This window comes from Euprymna scolopes, chromosome 16, assembly GCF_053919585.1.
Source record: "Euprymna scolopes isolate OS-2025 chromosome 16, ASM5391958v1, whole genome shotgun sequence".
Taxonomy (NCBI): domain Eukaryota; kingdom Metazoa; phylum Mollusca; class Cephalopoda; order Sepiida; family Sepiolidae; genus Euprymna; species Euprymna scolopes.
In genome coordinates, this window is record NC_136497.1 from 48,503,962 (window position 1) to 48,516,622 (window position 12,661).

At 34.5% G+C, this 12,661-nt stretch overlaps 1 pseudogene; it reads right to left on the reverse strand.

The window, feature by feature from the left end:
• Positions 1–10,147: 10,147 nt before the first annotated feature.
• On the reverse strand, positions 10,148–10,268 carry LOC145296409 (U2 spliceosomal RNA; annotated as a pseudogene).
• Positions 10,269–12,661: the final 2,393 nt, after the last annotated feature.

A 12,661-nucleotide genomic window follows, 5' to 3' on the forward strand; every position in this document is an offset into this window, starting at 1 on the left:
ATCAAAACACCCGGGCAACGCCGGGCGCCCATGCTAGTATATCTATAAAAGTGAACGTGTCTGTATCTGTATGTCTGTGTACATTTCACTACGCAATAACTCTGTCAATTTTTAGTCTACAGACTCGAAATTTGATATACAGGTTACTGAGATTTGAGGAAATCGATGTGATCGGGTATTGGCTAAAAATTTGTCGATTAAGGGGTCAAATTAAACGATTTGACCTTTGAGAACTCTACCAAACTCCTCCGACAATGTTGGGTCTACGCACTTGAAATTTTAGATATAGTTTCCTTGGACATGGATCTAACTTAACAACTTGATTTGAGCCCAAAACAATAAATTTTAAGGGGTCATAATAGGGGTCAAAGTTTTAAAAAGAAATAACCGTTTTTATTCTTTTTTTTCCTCAACATACACCTCCAAATACCCGGGCAACGCCGGGTACCCACGCTAGTATGTATATAAAGGTAAACGTGTCTGTGTGTCTGTCTTTGTACATTTTTCCATCGCAATAATTCTGTTAATTTTAAGTCTACAGACTCGAAATTTGATAGACAGGGTACTGAGATTTAGGAAAATCGATTTGATTGGTTTTCGGCCAGAAATTTGGCGATTAAAGGGTCAAAGTTCAACGATTTGACCCTAGAGAACTCTACCAAACTCCTCCAACAATTTTGGGTCTAAACACTTGAAATTTTAGAAAAAGGTTCTTTGGACATGCATCTAACTTAATAACTTTATTTGAGACCAAAACAAAAAATTTACAGGGGTTATAATAGGGGTCAAAGTTAAAAAAATTGACCTTTTTTGTTGTTGTTTTTTGTTTTTTGTTTTTTTGCTCAGCATATACCTTCAAACACTCGGGCAACACCGGACACCCATGGTATTATATCTATAAAAGTGAAAGGGTCTGTGTGTGTGTGTGTGTGTGTGTGTGTGTGTGTGTGTGTGTGTGTGTGTGTGTGTGTGTGTGTCTGTGTCTGTGTACATTTCCTTACGTAATAACTCTGTTAATTTTTAGTCTACAGATTCGAAATTTTATATACAGGGTACTGAGATTTTGGAAAATCTTCGTGATCCATTTTCTGCAAGACATTTGGCTGTTAAGGGGTCAAAGTTCAACAATTTAACTTTAAAAATCTACCAAACTCATCCGCCAATTTTGGGTCTAAACACTTGAGATTTTAGATATACGTTCCTTGGACATGGATCTAACTTTATTTGAGCCCAAAACAATAAATGTTAAGCGGTCATAATAGGAGTCAAAGTTTTTTAAAAAAAATTTACCTCTGCGGTCTCTACCAAATTACTCAGATAATTTCTGGTCTAAACATTTGAAATTTTACATAAAGGGTATTAAGACATAGAGCAAGCTTTTTAATCGGTTTGGGCCGGAAATTTTTAGTTACCAATATATAAATTTATGTATGTATGTTTGCATGTCTGCCTAAACCTTTCGACTGAGGCGGCGGATCTTTACAAGATTAGTATCGTTTTGAAGCCCGACCTTTCAGACGACAAATATCGAAAAATTGGCTAAAAATGTTAATATCTTCACCTTCAACTGGGCAGTTTTCTACGGGGGGGGGTCGCTATTTCGCCGATATTTTTTAAAGTCATCCTCTCCTTTCGATTGTTTAGCCTTAATTAAAACATAGTTCTCTTCCGGTTTGACGGTGGTCGTAGCAGTAATGACGTCAGGTTTTCTCCAGTCTTTTCCACCTTCACAATACGGGTTCGAGCCTGACTTCCCACTACCACTTTTTATTTTTTTTTTTTGCTCAACATACAAATCCAAACACCCGGGAAACGCCGGGCTGAAATGCTAGTATATATATATATATATATATATATATATATAGAGAGAGAGAGAGAGAGAGAGAGAGAGAGAGAGAGAAGGGAGAGAAAGAGAGAGAGAGAGGCCACCTGTTTTGGGCAATTTTATAAGTTCAAAGTCTCAGCGAATATTTATCAAAATTTAACAAAAGAAAGTTCATTAGAAAACTAATTACCTGAATTGTGTAATGGGCTATGTGATATTTGCCCTTAAGTTCGCACATTAAGAAAATCATTAATCACCAAAAACCCTATTTTTAGTACTTCTATTATAGCCATAAAATGTTTCAATCATATTAATTTATTTTCCTAGTTTTGCATATGAATTACAAAATATCTGATATTTCCCCCAAAACATCTGGACTTGATGGAGGGGAGATAAAACTTCTTGCTATTGTTGTTTCAAATGATCTGAAATAACAGCAAGAGACGACTTGATTCCAAATATTTCTAATATGTCCTATCTCCCCTCTTTGGTTTTCATACATAAAGTAAATTTCACAGTGTATAAGGATTTTTTATACTGGAGATATTCATAATCGTACTGTATTTCCAAAAGAGTGGAAATATAACATATGAGAAATATTTGGAATCAAGTCTTTCTTTGCTGTTATTTATGGTCATTTGAAATTATAGCTGCAATTTTAGTCTCTCCTCCATCAAGATCAGAGATCTTAAGGAAAAATATATCTAGTTATCTATCAATATATATATATATATATACATATGTAAGTGAAAATGAATGTGTCTGTCTGTCTGTCTGTCTTGTACACTTCCCTACACAATAACTCTGTCAATTTTCAGTCTATAGACTCGAAATTTGACATAGGGGTATTGAGATTTGGGGAAATTTTTTTAATCGGTTTTCGGCCAGAAATTTGGCTGTTATGGGTCAAAGTTCAACGATTTGACCTTAGAGAACTCTACCAAAGTCCTCCGCCAATTTTGGGTTTAAACACTTGAATTTTTTTTATTTGCGTTACTTGAACATGGATCTAACTTTATGATTTTATTTGAGCCTAAAACAATAAATGTTAAGGGATCATAATTGGGATAAAAGTTTGTTTTTTTAATTGACCTCTGCGGTCACTACCAAATTACTCAGCCAATTTTTGGTTTAAACATTTGAAATTGTACATAAAGTGTATTCAGACATATTGAAAGCTTTTTAATCGGATTTTGCTGATATTTTCCTTTCAAGAGGTCAACGTTCAAAAAATTCTACCTTTGCGCTCTCTGCCAATAAATTTGGGTCTAAACATTTGAAAGTTTACATAAAGAGTATTCAGAGATGCAGCAAGTTTTTAATCAGTTTTTGAGCGAAAACTTTTCTGGCAAGATGTCAAAGTTTACAGAGTGGACCTTTGCAGACTCTACCAAACTCCTCCGCCAATTTTGAGTCTAAGCACTTTAAATTTTAGATGTACGTTACTTAGACATGAGTCAAACATTATAATTTTATTTTAACCCAGAACAATGAATGTTAAGGGGTCAAACTTTTCTCTATGATAGTTAAGGAAGCCTATTATATAGACAGGCATTACCGTACATATTCACACTTTTTAATATATACATATGCACATAAAGTTATGAACAGTACATAGGGCCCGAGCAAAGCCGGGCGAAACTGCTAGTATATCTATAAAAATAAAATGTGTGTGTGTGTGTGTGTGTGTGTGTGTGTGTGTGTCTACATTTCCCTACAATATAACTCTGTCAATGTTCGGTCCGCAGACTCGAAATTTGACATACGGAGTATTGAGAATTGGGAAAATCTTTTTAATTGGTTTTCGGCCAGAAATGTTGCTGTGAAGGGGTCAATGTTCAACGATTTGATCTTTGAGAACTCTTCCGCCAATTTTGAGTCTAAATACTTGACATCTTAGATATACGTAACTTGGACATATATCTAACTTCATAATTCGATTTGAGCCCAAAACAATAAATGCTACGGGGTCATAATTGGAGTTATAAAAATCTTACCTCTGGTCTCTACCAAATTACTAAGCCAATTTTTGGTCTAAACATTTGAAAATTTACATAAAGTGTATTCAGATATAGAGCAGGTTTTTTAATCGGTTTTTGGCTGAAATCTCGGCTAACAAGGATTCAAAGTTCAAAAGATTTGTCCTTTTCGGTCTCTACCAAACTATTCAGCTAATTTTTGGTCTAAACATTTGAAATTTTAGATAAAGAGTATTCAGACATGCAGCAAGCTTTTTAATAAGTTTTGGTGCGGAAATTTGGCTGCGAAGGGGGCACATTTGAAAGAGTTGACATTTGAAGGCTCTACCAAATCCCTTCGCCAATTTTGGGTCTAAAAACTTGAAATTTTAGATGTAGGTTTCTTTGACATGAGTCAAACATTTTAATATATTTTGAGCCAAAACAATAAATGCTAAGGGGTCAAAATTAGGATCAAAGTTTTAAAAAAATTGACCCCTTCTGTCTCTACCTACTTTCCCCCATGGTAGTTAAGAAAACCTTTTATATAGAAAGGTATTACCGTATATATGCACACTTTTAATATATACATATGCACATAAAGTTATGAACAGTACCTAGGACCCGAGCAAAATAGGACTGAGCTGCTAGTATATCTATAAGATTGAAAATGTGTGTGTGTGTGTGTGTGTGTGTGTGTGTGTGTGTGTGTGTGTGTGTGTGTGTGCATTTCCCTACGCAATTTTCCGTCTACAGACTCGAAATTTAACATACGGGTATTGAGATTTGGGAAAACCTTTCTAATCAGTTTTCGGTCAGAAATTTTACTGTTAATAAGTCAAAGTTCAACGATTTGACTTTTGAGAAGTCTTCCAAACTCCTCCGCCAATTTTGGGTCTAAACACTTGAAATTTTAGGTATAGATTACTTGGACATGGGTCTAACTTTATGATTCAATTTCAGCCCAAAACAATAAATGTAAAGGGGTAATAATTGGGGTAAAAGTTTTAAAACATACTTCTGCAGTCTCTACCGAATTACTCAGCCAATTTTTTTTATCTAAGCATTTTAAATTTTACATAAACTATATTCAGACATAGGGCAAATATTTTAATCATTTTTGTTGCTGAAAATTTTGCTTCCAAGGGGTCAAAGTTTCAAAGATTTTAACTTTTGTGGTATCTAGCAAACTATTCATCAAATTTTGGGTCTAAACATTTGAAATTTTATATAAAGGGTATTCAGACATGCACCAAGCTTTTTAATCAGTTTTTGGGTAAAAATTTGGCTGGAAAGACGTCAAGCTTTACAGAGTGAACCTTTGCAATCTCTATCAAACTCCTCCGCCAATTTTCGGTTTAACACTTGAAATTTTAGATGTAGGTTAATTGGACATGAGTCTAACATTTTAATTTTATTTTAGCCCAAAACAATAAATGTTAAAAGGGGTCAAAATTGGGATCAAAGTTTTTTAAAAATTGACGTCAGCGGTCTCTACGAACTTTTCTCTATGGTAGTTAAGGAAGCCTAGAAAGGCATTACCGTGCATATTCACACCTTTTAATATATACATATGCACATGAAGTTATGAGCACCACATAGAGCCCGAGCAAAGTCGGGCAGAACTGCTAGTAAGTGAAATTGTCTGTCTGTGTGTATGTCTGTGTAGTTACATTTCACTAACAAACTACTCTGTCAATTTTCAGTCTACAGACCTGAGATTTTACATAAAGGGTATTGAGATTTGGGATTATCTTTTTAATCGATTTTCGACCAGAAATTTGGCTGTCAATGGGTCAAAGTTCAACGATTTCACTTTTGAGAACTCTACCAAACTCCTCCGCCAAGTTTGGGTCTAAACACTTGAAATTTTAGATTTAGGTTACTTGGAAATTGATCAAACTGTTTAACTTGATTTGAGTCCAAACCAATAAATTTTAAGGGATAGTAATAGGGGTCAAAGTTTTTAAAATATTGACCTCTCAGCCAATTTTCGGTCTAACATTTGAAATTTTACATAAAGGGTATTCGGACATAGGACAATTTTTTTAATCGTTTTTTGGCCAAAAGCTCGGTTGCCAAGGGGTCAAAGTTTTAAAAAATTGACATTTACAGTCAAACTCAAGCTATTCAGCAAATTTGGGGTCTAAACATTTGTAAATTTTTCATAAAGTGTATTTAGATATGCAGCAAGCTTTTAAATCAGTTTTGGTGCGAAAATTTGGCTGCCAAGAGGTCAATGTTGGAAAAGTTGACCTTTGCAGACTCTACCAAACTCCTCCGTCAATTTTGGGTCCAAACACTTAAAAAGGTAGGTTACCTGGACATGAGTCAAACTTGTAAATATACATATACATACATATGCACGTGAATTTTAGGACAGTACATAGGGTCCAAGCAAAGCCGGGCAGAATTGCTAGTATATATAATTTCTGGCTAATATTTTCCAGAGGTAAAACAACCAATGTAGTTTTAACGAGGTTAATACAAGAGTGCTCAATAGCGAAACAGGGCAAGGTATCCTTTTTATTTGTTTTCTATAAGCATGAATATGGCGCTACAAATTCATGAGCGTATGTCGGTCACTCAGTTACATGCAATTGGAAACTTCTTCAAGCGATATTACTGATACAATGTTTAATCCGTAATGAAAATTATTCAGGGATTCACAATTGCACAAAAATATATCAAGAAGTCACACCACGTTACATTAAGAATAAAAAAGATAACGGCCTATAACATGTGCTAAGAAGACAGAAAAGCGGGGGATAAGGTTTATATAAAATAGAAAAAAAAATAAAATAAAAAACATTGAGGAAAAAGAAAAGATTGTACCACATTTTGCAACTTTTTCTTTATCAAGCCTGAATCTCGATGGAATATTCTTTTAACCTATACATTTCTGCATCATTATCAACTTTTATACACACATCTCTTATAATTTATACTTTTCAATGTATTTGCTAACTAGAAAAATTATAGCTTGCCCATGAATATTATTTTGCTAACTATTTTCCTCTGAGGATAAGAGTCATTCTTTGAGACTCCATGGAATGAAGGCATTTTTAAGTTTTCAAATTGTTTTCTTATTGAATAAATTGTTGTTGTAAATTCTAATTTACAGACTTTAAGTTGAATTTGTTATATATATATATATATATATATATATATATATATATATATATATATATATATATATATATATATATCAGGGAGAGAATAATAGTAAATTAAATTTTTTTCATGGGGGCATGTTTTTTTGTCTGTGACTGCACTGTGTTTTTTGTTGCTGTATTTAGAGATACAAATATAGTTAAACAAACGATTTGTATGTAATATATATATATATATATATATATATATATATATATATATATATATATATATATATATATATATATATCGAGTGGAGGAGGGATATACATTCATGGAAAAGAAAAGAAAAGAAAATTGGATGGTGATTGTAGAGGCCAAGTCGCAGATGTATTTTTCTCGTTGATTCTGGCGATGGGATGATCGCAAACCCGACAGCGTTCTTGCGTACTGTTACTGCTTGGTAGAAATATAAAAGACTCGCATGTTTCAATCGCATTGCCTAGCAACAACGTATTCGACCTACCATTATCTTACTGGTGTTGTATGGGAGGTGTGAGAAGATTCTTCGATTTACTTCCTATTTATTGGGTTTTTGATCAATCTTAATGTTTTTCTCTTCTTCTTCGAAATGTAGTTGTTTCTTGAACTCTCTGTTCTCGGAATTCTTTTATATGTTTTTGCTCTCGTCCGAGATTACATTTTTTCTTCTTGTCTCCGAATATATTTAGCAATTGTTTTGTAATCATTGTGAAGCAAAACCAAACTCCGCTTTCCTTTACAAATATTAGTTACTAAGCTTTTATGATTGCATTCAGTTCGAAATAAAGAGTTTTCTTGTTGCAAACAATACTAATAATTCTCTTGAACATGTAATGGATTCCGTAGTGTTTTCTGCAAGGAGGTAGTTAACTACGGAATCCGATATACTGAGTTCAAATCCAAACGAATTCGGTTGTGGTAATTTACGGATTAATCTGTAGTATGCCTTATTCTTTTCTACAGATTACGCATACATCCACCAGGAGGGCGTTTTAGACTTGAATTATCTTCTCTTTCGACAGAGTAAACGGCAGTGTTAAACACCGTCACCAGCACACGTTCGCTACGCACACATATTTCACAGTTTGTAAGACATTTCTCTGAACACATACACACACACACACACACACACACCAACCACACGCACACATATGTGCGCGTGCGCACACCTGTACACAGTCTTTTCAAACTTTATTGTATACATTTTTATAGACACAAACCAAAGCAAATCCCGTAGGGTTTAACAGGGTATAAATGTTTTTGTTTGTTTGTTTGTTTGTCATACATTATCGTTCCAGTATGTTTTCTTTTGTTTCATTTGTAAATGATTGTACTTGAATACATATAAAAGGGTGCATATGGACGGGATAATCACATCGAAACACCGGTTTCTGTTAGATCACCGAAGTTAAATTACGATAAACCTAGTCAGTATTAAAATGATTGACAATTTGGGAATACTGGGTGATGTATGTGATCTCGGATTTATTTCAATCGTCCTGGATTTCTCTTTGTCACTGGAATGAAGCAATGCCGACTCAGGAAAGGTATGGTTGGTGATTGAGCAACCCTTGTTTCGCTATTATATGCGCAGGCACTCTTACAATGGGTGGCTATAGTCTATCACTCGAAAGAAAGAATGCAGTCGCCATAAAAGGAGAGTGCTGCCCACGCGTTAGCAAACTCCCGTAAGTACTATTGGGTTGCTAAATGCATGAATTCGTAGTTTCCCATTTACTGTTGAAATAGAAACGGCGGTTTTATCAAGCTTATCCAATAAAATCGTTTACAATATTCAATGCTGTTCGATGTTTAACAAACGTAAACGTTTTGATATGCTGTAAAAATATTAAGAAAACGAACGAAACTTGGTCCTTATTTAAACAACGTGTGTGCACCATTGCAATTATATTTCGCATTAGTTAAATAGATAAATCACGAGTATTATTACAGTCTCGTTATTACTTTATTATTTTACACTTCATAGTCAAATTCTCAGACTATATCTCATCGATATATTTTACAAGGGAGTCATCATTTATCAAGGCCCGAAGACCACTCGAGGATAAGAGTTTAGGAATGTCATATAGTCGTGAAATAATCTTTAATGGTGAAAACTGACTATAATTTGGGTTATTGAAGGAGACGATGCAACAAAAACTTGTTTACATTAGACTTGAAGGCTACCATATTATAGTCAACTGGAAAGCAGGCCGAGGAGTTTCACGGGCGGGCATTTCTAGGAAAGAAGATTTGTTCATGGAATCTGTGTTTAGATTTTGGCACATATAGAAAATGGGGAAATTGTTGCTAGTGGCGGTAACTAGTCTGGTGTTTTTCTTTATCTTTTATTTGATCGTAATTCCTTTTCTCTCCTTCTTCCTTGTTCTATCGCATTGTATTTGTGGAACAACAATATTTATTAATAATGATAGCAATTCTCATTGTCACGAGCAATATTTTCTCTCTTAGTGGAGTTATTCATTTTTCTTAGCCTCGATTTCATCCGTCTTAGCCTCGGTTTCGTCTTTCGTTGCCTCGCTTTCATTCTCCTAACATCGTAGTTTTTTGTTTTATTTTTCTATTTGTCTATAAATCTTTCTTCTTCTTAAACTACATATCATTCCCATTTTTTTTAATCTTTATGTGAATTACGACGTAAATGGATGCCAGGTCCATTGCATAAACATTAATGCGATCTGAATCAACTTAAATAGCGTCGTTGGATAATGAAAAGAATATGCGAATGCAGGAGAAAAAGACAAAGGAAAACGAATGGAAAATGATATTAATGAATAAAAATGAAAAACAAAGAGTGGAAGATGAATAATGTAGAGATACGAAAGATACAGATTATTGATAAACGAAACAAAACTGAAAATTTAATAGTTTCTGAAATTAAACGGGAATTGTAAAAGGAATTTTAAAAAGTAGATGGTAAAAAAACAAGTCCGATAGCCATTAGTCGCTTGATCTCGAGTAATAAATGAATGCGTGAATGTAGGATTGACATGGAATTCTTAAAAATAGACTAAAATGAGCGAAAAATGGGCTGAAATGACTTAAATAAATAAAAAGTAAATGACTTAGAATGATTTTAATGAACTTATGGATGCTTTGAATGACCTTGAGAATGACTTGAATGCTTAAAAAAATAAATAGAATCCTACAAAAACCACTTGAATGATCTGGAGAATGACTTGAATGGCTGTGAGACTGACTGCTTTAAAGTGGGTAATCATTTTACACTAAATTGATACAGAAAAGTGATCCCCCACTTTATATCACAAAGTTACAAACATAAGTACAGATACTACACTTTGATCTTGGCCAAAAGGCCAAGAAAAAGGGTATTTATTTGCTCACCCACCGGACAAATTAGGCACAAGGCCGATTTTTAATGTGAAGAGGGAAGGGGAAATGGGGACCAACTCCCTGGGGAGTAGGGGAGCTGGATAGTGACAATTGATATGAATGGTTGCCCCTACATTGACCAAGGTCTTATATGTGGGGTTGTCCCCACATATGGTCTTTGCTTGCAGTATCTGCCAGAACATATACTACACTTTGATCTTGGCCAAAAGTCAAAGAAAAGGGGTATTTATTTGCCTGAGCAAATTAGGCACAAGGCCGATTTTTAAAGTGAGGAGTGAAGGGGAAATGGGGACCAACTCCCCGAGGAGTAGGGGAGCTGGATAGTGACAATTGGTATGAAGGGTTGCCCCTACATTGACCAAGGTCTTATATGTGTGGTTGCCCCCACATATCGTCTTTCCTTGCAGTATCTGCCGGAACAGATACTACACTTTGATCTTCATATATAATTTATTTCGTGAAAATGAAAATTACAATCAAGATAATTCAATGTAAAATCAAAATAAATTAAAAGTAAAATTCCAATTACAACACTTTGATCTTGGCCAAAAGGCCAACCAAAGTTTGAAAAGCTAAGAACAGCATTATTTACAACAGACCTTTGATCTTAACCAAAAAGGCCAAGCACAAAAGTGTTACAAACTGACTGACCGACCGACAGACCGACCGACCGGGCGACGGACCGACGAAGTGACTTATAGAGTCGCTTGCAGGCGACTAAAAATTAATGTATAAATGGGAAATTAAGTCAAGAAAATAATTAAGTGAATAAAAAAATAAAGAAAAGAAAAGAAAGGGAGAAATAAACAAAAATATATTGCGGTTTGTTTTATAGTAACCTCAAAAATTGATGCCGACCTGGTTTCATAGGAAGTGATGTCAGAAAACAGGAAATATGTGGAAATAAAAAAGATTAGTCGCACTCTTTCTCTTTGTCTTTCTTTCTCTATCTATCTCTCTATTTATCTATCTACCTTTCTTTCTGGTTATAAGTAATGTTATCATAGAGGAGGAAAAGAAGAGAAGCAAGGGACAGACAAAGGTCGATGGAAACAATTGTAAAAAAATGGCAAATTGAAAAGGAGAGAAAGAAAGAAGGAAAGAAAGATTAAAAGCATAACAGAACTAAAGAAAAGAAAACAGAGGAAACCAGAAAACACTACACACGAAAGAATGAAAGGAAATAAACAAATAATTATTGCAAAAATACAAATAGTACATAAAACGTAAGAAAAGGGAAAGCCTCTGTCCCATCGCTGCAATTTGCATCCCTGTGTCTGTTTTACAAGTACTTGAATGGAATGTGCTCCGATGAACTCATAGCACTTTTATTCCCTTAACATGTATACTTCAACAAACACCGATTCACAGTAAATAATATACCCTAAGATGGGTCCGAGAGAGAATTGCAACCAAGTGCTTTAATAGGATATCGAAAGACTAAAATGAAGTAGAAAATCGAGAATGATTTTATTGTAATGGGAAGAAGCTTAAGAGACTTATTATCTTTAGATCAAAAACGATAGTATAGTTTTATTAATTCATGCGTCACGGGACGCGAAAGTTGCCAAGTCTAAGTAATGTTACCCTGTGTTGTTTCGTACGGACCTTCAACTTTGCCGTATTGTATAACGCTATGTTTTCTGTTAATTAGTTTCCTTTGTAAGAGATAAGACAAAATAAAACGCATATAATTCTAATTCTAATAGTTTTTTTTTAATATATTTATAGATACAGATTGACTTTTATTTACACTGTTTTATGTGCCATAAAATTCGGATACTAGCAGGCGTATATTGCCAGTTGAAAGGTATGGTCGCATACTCACCACACTATGTCTACAATTTTTTGTCTGAAAATGTCAGAAAATATGTAATCCATATGACACCAGAACAGTATCCAGGAGCGAAAGCATCTCGTGCTAGTAAAGTCTCCTAGCATAAAACAATCATAAGAACAGTGTGTATGCAATTACATTTAAGTGTTGGGAAATATATAAATGCAGGGCATGCCTACCACTAAAAATAGAGTGAGAAGAACAAGCAGTAATGGATGAAGATATTGAAAAGTTGGATATAAGTTGACCATGAAGAGAAAGACAGGAGCAAATGTCTGTAACATAGCGCGAAATGACGTCACCAGTAGGGAAAAATAAAGGCTTTAAAAAAAGATATTGTAAGAGGAACAATTACGTTAGAGACGGGGATAACGTTTGAGAGCACGTGCAAAAAGACGATTACGTGAGGGACATCACAGCGGTAACGAGAAGATGAGTAAATAAATGCCGTTGTACAACAACAACAACAACAACAAAAAAGCGAGTTGAAGTTATTTTCTATTTTTGTCTGCTTTCCAACTGATGCTACCA